The following is a 7,671-nucleotide window of genomic DNA, read 5'->3' as shown; positions in this document are numbered from 1 at the left end:
ACGTTACTCAATGCCGCACACACAGCGTGTCACCGCGCCCTCAGCCGCTGACTCCGGAGGAGGGCAGATGGCCAGCCCCAACTCTTCCCTCTAACTCAAAACATGGGCCGGGCTGTCTCTTCCCCTCCCATGCTTCTTCCCTCTCCTCATCCTCCAACCCACGTCCATCTCCCACACTTCGTGTTCCCTAACGCGTGAGCTGCCGCTCCTTGTTGCAGAAGACCCAAGCTCATGTTAGACTGACCTGTTAGACTGGCCATTATACAAGCTTCCTCAAGTAGGGGAACCCCCACCTCAACTCCCCAACATGCATACTAAGACAGCAAAGTGAAGTGGCTGGTAGTGTGGTGGTTTAACAGACTAAGCCTCCATCTGCAGTGCTGCTATCTCATATAGGCACCGGTTCTAATCCCGGCTGCTCCGCTTCCCATCCAGCTCCCTGCCTGTGGCCCGGGAAAGCAGTGGAGGACGGCCCAAAGCCTTGGGACCCTGCACCCGTGTGGGAGACCTGCAAGAAGCTCCCTGCTCCTGGCTTCGGATCAGCTCAGCTCTGGCCATTGCAGCCATTTGGGGAGTGAAGCAGCGGATAGCAGATCTGTCTCTCCCTTTCCAATAAAAATTAAATTTTTTGAAAAATTAGAGGAAGTGTGGTCTTTTAATGATGACATATCAGTTACTGTCATGGGAGAGCAGATGTGGGCTTCCTGGGCGCTTTCAACACCGTGTCACCATTCTTACCTTTGTAAATCTAGAACTGTTCCAAAATTACAAAGTTAAAAAAAAATCTCTATCTGAATCCCACCTGCCAACCCCTGTGCATGTAGGAGGGGCGTGTGACCCCACCAGCCACAGACAGCGGCTGAAGACCCTAACCCCACTCCCCACCCCGTCTGGAGGGGCAGGCAAGGTGGCTGCAGCCACCCCCCTGGAGTGACAGCCCAGGACGGGGAGGGAAGAGGAAGAGGAGGGGGGAACATAGCCGTGCCCAGGCCAGCAGCTGGCAGAGGCCTCCCACCACTTCCCCCCAACCAAGGGAAAAACTCGGGGCTCTCAACTCAGCCGGAGAGCAGGTGCGTGGCACGTCGCCTGCCTGGGGCGCAGAGCGCAGTTGGCAGTGAACTGGGGAGACTCTAGGGTGCCCCCTGCCAACAAGGCCGTGCCCTTCCTACCCTCTTCGCCTGCCTGCCCCACATTCACCTTCCTGGTGTCTTCAGAAGGGGTGGGGGTCCTTACCAACAGGGTGAGAGGACCCCCGCAAACGCCACTAGTCTCCACTCTGGTTTCCTTGGCTGACTTGGGCAAATCCACTAGCCTGAAGCCTGTGGTGCCCTGCTGAGTCCCGGGGACCCCCGGCTGCAGGCGGAGGTATCAGAGATGTTCCCCACGCCTCAAAACCAACCACAGCCTGAGAGCTCAGGCCACTGCCCACACCCGGGGGCTCCTGCCCCTTGGATTCCAGAATGCCCCATGCCATTCTCACAGTCAGCTGAGCTCCAAACTTGACCTCAGCACCCCCCACAGCAGCAGTGTATGCTCACCCCCCAAGTCTTATGCATCTTGCTGATATAAAAGAGTGTCACCTCCTCCAGGAAGCCCTCCTTGACAGCCAGGTCAAGGTCCTTCCCCATCTCAGTATACTCGGTCTTATCTGTGCTTGCTAAGCAACTTCCTCAGGGCAGGGGACGAATTTTTTTTTTTTTTTTTTAAACAACAACAACAAAAAACCATTTGAAAGAGACATATTAGCCTCGCCCCTCCGGTTTATTCTGTCAATAGACCACCGCAGCCAAACCAAAGCCAGGAGCCGGGGCTCCATCCTGGTCTCCCCTGATGGTGGCAGAGGCCCCAGGCACCTGGGCAGTCATCCGTTGCCCCCAGGATGCCCGTCAGCGGTGACCGCAGCCCGGGCTGCTGATCCAGGCCACAGGCGTCACTTAGGCACTCAGCCCAGACCCCTGCTCTGGGGGAATGCCAGACAGACAGTCTGCCCTCGCAAGATAAGCTACAATGTAATCATGAACTTCCGCAAATAGAGACAGGGGGCTATAGCTGCCTGCACGCACCTGCACCAGAGTCACCTCAGAAGTTCCTCTTTCCCCCCCCCCCCCGCCTCCACCGCAACCTGTCCTGAGTCCCTTTACGCCCCCGCCACTCCTGGAGCTTGGGAAACACACACGGCCCCCTTCACCTGCAGCTGGCCATGGAAGATGCTGGCCGCGTCAACTCCCTCCATGGCCCTGCTGCCCCAACTTCCCAGGAAGTGAGATTGCCCCCTGGGGCAGGGTGCCAGGGAAGTGGAAGGGGGGCCCTCCAGGCCAAGGCCAGGGAGGCAGGGACCCTCAGAGGGAGGGCCTGCGGAGCGTTCATGGGGCGGGGACAGGCCACTCGGATCGCACAGCCGAGGGCCTGGGTTCAAGTCCAGGCTCTGTCACCCCCTCTCCCCACCGACTCCACCTCTCTGCCCAGTGAGGACTCAAGTGCCTGGGCCCTCGCCACCCACGCGGGACACCTGGCTGGGGCACCTGGCTCCCAGCTTGGCCCTGCCCAGCAGCAGCTATGGCAAATTTTCTTTCTTTCTTTTGAATGCACATCCCTTTTTTTCCCCCCTGTTCTTGATTATTTCTTTCATCAATTTTGACAATTTTTAAAAAGATTTATTTACTTTTATTGGAAAGACAGACGTACAGAGAGGAGGAGAAACAGAGAGGAAGATCTTCCGTCCAATGGTTCACTCCCCAAGCGGCTGCGACGACTGATGCTGCGCCGATCTGAAACCAGGAGCCAGGAGCCTCCTCCGGGTCTTCCACGCGGGTGCAGGGTCCCAAGGCCCTGGGCCGTCCTCCACTGCTTTCCCAGGCCACAGGCAGGGAGCTGGGTGGGACGCTGGGCTGCCGGGATTAGAACCAGTGCCTATATGGGATCCTGGCGTGTTCAAGGCGAGGACTTTAACCACTACACTATCGCGTTGGGCCCGAGCTATGGCAAATTTTCAAAGTGGGAGCCATAAGCACATGGGCTGTTTCCACTGCTGTTTCCACTCTCCTCCTCTTCATACTCGAATAAGCAACATTTGAGAGAGATTTAGCCCCTCCTCCCACCCCAAGGGTTAAGCCACGGCCCCCAGTGCCAGGTACCAATTCGAGGCCTGGATGCTCTACTTTCTAGCCAGCTCCCTGCTCACGACCCCACTGGATGAGCACCTGGTCCCCATGTGGGCAACCCGAATGGAGCACCCAGCAGCTCCTGGCTTGCACCTGACCCAGCCCCGGCTGTCGCATTTGCTGGGAGTGAATCAGCAGACAGTAGACTGGGTCTCTATCTCCCTCCGTCGTTTGCCTTTTAGAATAAAAGTCTCTAAGGAAAATGCTTGGTCTAGCAAAAAGTTCATTAAAAAAAAAAAAAAAAAAAGCAGAACTAAAAAGGCAAGTTCCGGTCAGGGCGAGCTATTTTGAACTCATCTGTTTCCCACCAACATTGTGAGGTCCCCTTACGTGTGCAAGGATTTCAACATCTGGAACACGAGAACCACATCAGGACAGCAGGCAGCCTCACTGTAGCCCCAAATGCGGGACCTCAACTCCAGTGCGTCGCCTGGCAAGGCATCCAGGGCTTGGCTACTGTGGACCGTAGCAGGATTGGCTGGAGCCGCCCCGAACCCTCGCCAGCAACCAGGCCGCCAGAGACCCGGGCAGGACTCGCCTAGGATTTAATGAAAGAAGCTGCAGCTGCTAGACCTAGGAGTAACTCCTCCTGACCCCCACGAGGCTGCAGACATAGAATTTAAACAGCAAGGGCGGCCGCAGGTGGAGCCAGTTCAGTTGCGCTCAGCCCCCTGGCCTTTCCCTTGGAGCGCCTGCAGGATGGCACCTGTGTGGGTGCGCATTGCTGCTAGCCGGAGGCACTCAGCTAGGGGCTGTGGACCCGCATGCATCCTCGTCCGCTGGGGCAGCACTCCGTGCAGGATGCAGCCTGGTGCAAGCTGGCGGCTGGTCATCCAACATGCCTCGGGCCGCGGCTGCTGGCACACGCTCGGGCACAGCTAAGCTCCAGCCTCCCAGCATAAACTCTGAGCCCTGAACACACAGTCGAGCCTGTTGTCAGCTCCTCCCAACTGCAGCCTGGCCCAGTCCCCTGGCACTGCGGGGGAGGGATGTGCACAGCAGGTGTGGGTCCTGCTGGGCCCTCCCCCTCTGGATCAACTCCCCACAGGTGAAGCGAGGCCCTCCAAGGAATTTCCATTATTCAATTATCCTTTGCTCTCTGCCTCTCCTTTTCCCTGGTCGTGCAGCCTTTTCCTGGAGCACCGTGGGTGGGAGCCCTCGGGGGTCCCCGGCAGAATCGAGCCCTCGGTGTGTCGGAAGTCGGTCTAGGGAAGAACAATGCTGTGATGGTGACCTACTGTGTAGCCGGAGTCACAGGAGCCCCTTGTGGAGGCCAAAGCTCATAGACAGGTGTGTGAACGAGCTGTACAGTGTCCGCATACACGAGTGTACACAGACACGCATACGTGGACACAGGGACACACATGCATACATGTTTGCACACACACACACACACACATATTTCCCACTGATCTTGTCCTTACTGCCACTGTCCAGCAGGTGGCAGTCTTGCCTTTGATTTGGAGCCGTTCATCGCTGGTCCGGCTGTCCCTGTCCATCCGCCCCTGTCCGTCTGTCCATTCGCCCGACGTTTTCCAGCTTGACTCCGCGGCCGTCTGCCCGCCCGTGTTTCACCTATGCCCCCCCCCCCCACATTGGTCTCACACGGACCCATTTAGTGGGTTTATTGCATCTGAAGGGCAGAGATGCCCGTGCAGGTGGATGGAGAGGGCTGACAGCCACCACGCACACCCCGAAACGTCTCCAACAACAGCAGCCAGAGCTGGGGCAGCCAAGCACTGGGAGCTGGGGGCCCCCTCCAGGCCCCCCCACATAACGGAACAAGACTCAGCTCTGCATTGTGGCCCCGGGATCCTATGAGGATCTCCACGGCTGGCTGCCTGCTGCGTGGACCTGGTGCCTGTGTGTGTGTGTGTGTTGTGTGGTGTGTCCGCTCCCGGTTGTACCCCTGGCTCTGCCCAGCACCACAGAAAAGAACTGAAGTATGCTGGTCTTTGTTGACCCCACCACCACCCTGGCCAGGTTCCACGACTCCTCCCACATGGACAGCCGGGCTCCGTAACCCGTACCCAGCTGGAGGAGCCTATTTCTCTGGGGGTTCGGGAACCAACTTGAATGTGGCCAGGTCCCCACCTGCCAGTGGAGGGAGGGTTAAGAGTGTCACTTGGCATGCCAGGGTGGCCATTTGATGTTTGCTAGGGGGTCTGCATCAGACGGCCCCGGGGCTGGTATCCCAGACAACTTTGCAACTGCAGCTCACCCTCTCTCTCTCTCAATCTCTCACTCTCTTTCAACTTTCACAAAGAGAGTGGTTTTGCCCTTAAAGATTTATTTTTATTTGAGTGGGAGATGTTACAGAGGGAGGAGAGACACAGAGAAAAAGATCTTCCATCTGCTGGTTCATTTCCCAAACAGCCAGAGCTGAGCTGATCTGAAGCCAGGAGCCAGGAACTTCTCCCAGTTCTTCCCTGTGCGTGGCAGGGCCTCAAAGCCTTGGGCCATCTTTAGGGACTTTTCCAAGCACATTAGCAAGGAGCAGGATGGGAAGTAAAGCAGCCAGGACTCGAATTGATGCCCAGAGTGGGTGGCAGCATTGCTGGCAGAAGATTAGCTTGCTATGCCACCATGCCAGACTCTAGTGCTAATTCTACAGGAACAGAGAGAGGACCTCAGAGTCTGGCCCTCAACCCCAGAGCCTGGCCACTGTGGCCTGCTGCTCATGGAAACCCTGAGTGCGACCCTGTTAGACAGTAGGTGTGTATGGGGGTGGGGGATCACCATGACAGTGCCGGCAATGCCAAATTCCCAGCGTGGCAAGCAGTCTATATTTAGCAGTGAGGGCACTGGCTAGAGGTGCCCACTGTTCCCCAGCCCCCCCAGATTAACTCACAGCCCAAGGTCCATGCCCGGCCTGACCGCTCACCTCAACCCTCCGTCCTGCTGATGGCCGTGACCTCATCAGCCCGTGGGAGAGGGACCAAAAAAGCCATTTCCTGGCTTTTAAACTTCAAAAAGGGCCTATTTTGAGATACCCAATCTTGGCTTTGTGAGCCTGAATTTATCTAAACAAAAGAGAATTCTAGATTAAAAAAAAAAAAATCAGCTGCAGCAATTGCCAGGGGACTGTGGCAGCCACGGTTCATGGGGAAGGCGGTTTGGGTTTTAAATTATGAAGAAAGTTCTGGAGCCAGGGGAGGGCTGGTGATGATGCAGCCACGTGAACCCGCCCGACGCTATTCCTCGGGCTCACCCCCAACCACGCAGAGATGGCCACTGGGATGCGTGTGTGTGTGTGACCACAATTTTTAAAAATATTTCACTCTAGTAAATAAGACATGAAGCCTGCCCATGAATAATAAATGCGATAGGATGCGTAGCAACCTGGATCAGCTTTTCCTGCAACCAGACAGCTCTTGGGTGGCAGGGTGGGGGAGGTGTTAGGAGTGTTGAACAGTCACGAGCCATGGGAGCTCCAGAAGCCAGAGGAGGGGTCCACTGTCCCCCCTCCAGGCTACACAGCTCCAGGTGGTGGGCCACTCTGAGATCCTGCATGAGAGCTGCCTGGTCCCAGCTCCCTGCTCATGCAGACCCTTGTGGGGCAGCAGGAAATGGCTTGAGTCTGTGGGGTCTTGCTGCTCAAGATGGGGGACCAGGCCTGGGCTCCCAGCACCCGGTTTTCGGAGAGGCAATCAGAGGAAGTTCTCAAAGACGGGAATTCTATAGTTTACCATGCGACTAGAATACTCAGAAGAGGGCAGAAAGGTCATGACCGAGAACTACCCCAGCAGAAGAGTAGGGGGGCACTCCAGGCATACAGGGGTCTACTGTTGTCCCACTGTTGTCCCACTGTTGTCCCACTGTTGTCCCACGGGGCATGCAAAGGAATATGGCTGGATGCCTTCCCTGTGCCTCGAGAGATGCAGAAGATGGCCAGGATCCAGGAGTCAGGTGGGGACATGTTGTGGGCTAAGGAGTTGACTAGCACTCCTTAAGCCGAGCACTACAGGCGCTGGGCTTGGGGCTAGAAGCACCTGGTCTCAGCTGTAGCCAGCTGTAGCCAATCTACCCTAATGAGGGTGTGGGGGAAAGAGTAAACAAGAAGTAGGTGAAAGGTCAAGAGAAAAGGCAATAAAGGGAAGCCTCTGAGAGAGAGACTTCCACCATTCCTGTCTCCAGTCGGTGCCTCAATCCCTCAGGACCCTCGCCGTGTCCCCCCCGCCGTAACAGGGACAGAGAACAACTCAGCCAGTGGTAGCAGCACAGAAGATGGACTGTCCGCCCAGGCCAGATCCCCAGGAATTAGCATAAGATCTAAGGAACTTACAGATGAGAGAGATGGATGGATGGGAGGGTGGATGGATGGGTGGGTGGATGGATGGGTGGGTGGGTGGATGGATGGGTGGGTGGGTGGATGGATGGGTGGGCGGGTGGGTGGATGAGTGGGCAGGTGGGTGGATGAGTGGGCAGGTGGGTGGATGGGTGGGTGGGTGGGTGGATGGATGGGTGGGTGGGTGGGTGCGTGGATGAATGAATACATGTGTAAATAGTT

Source organism: Ochotona curzoniae, unplaced genomic scaffold, assembly GCF_017591425.1.
Source record: "Ochotona curzoniae isolate NIBS_2020 unplaced genomic scaffold, NIBS_Ocur_1.0 contig_605, whole genome shotgun sequence".
Classification (NCBI taxonomy): Eukaryota; Metazoa; Chordata; class Mammalia; order Lagomorpha; family Ochotonidae; genus Ochotona; species Ochotona curzoniae.
Note: the sequence above shows the minus strand (reverse complement) of the source record.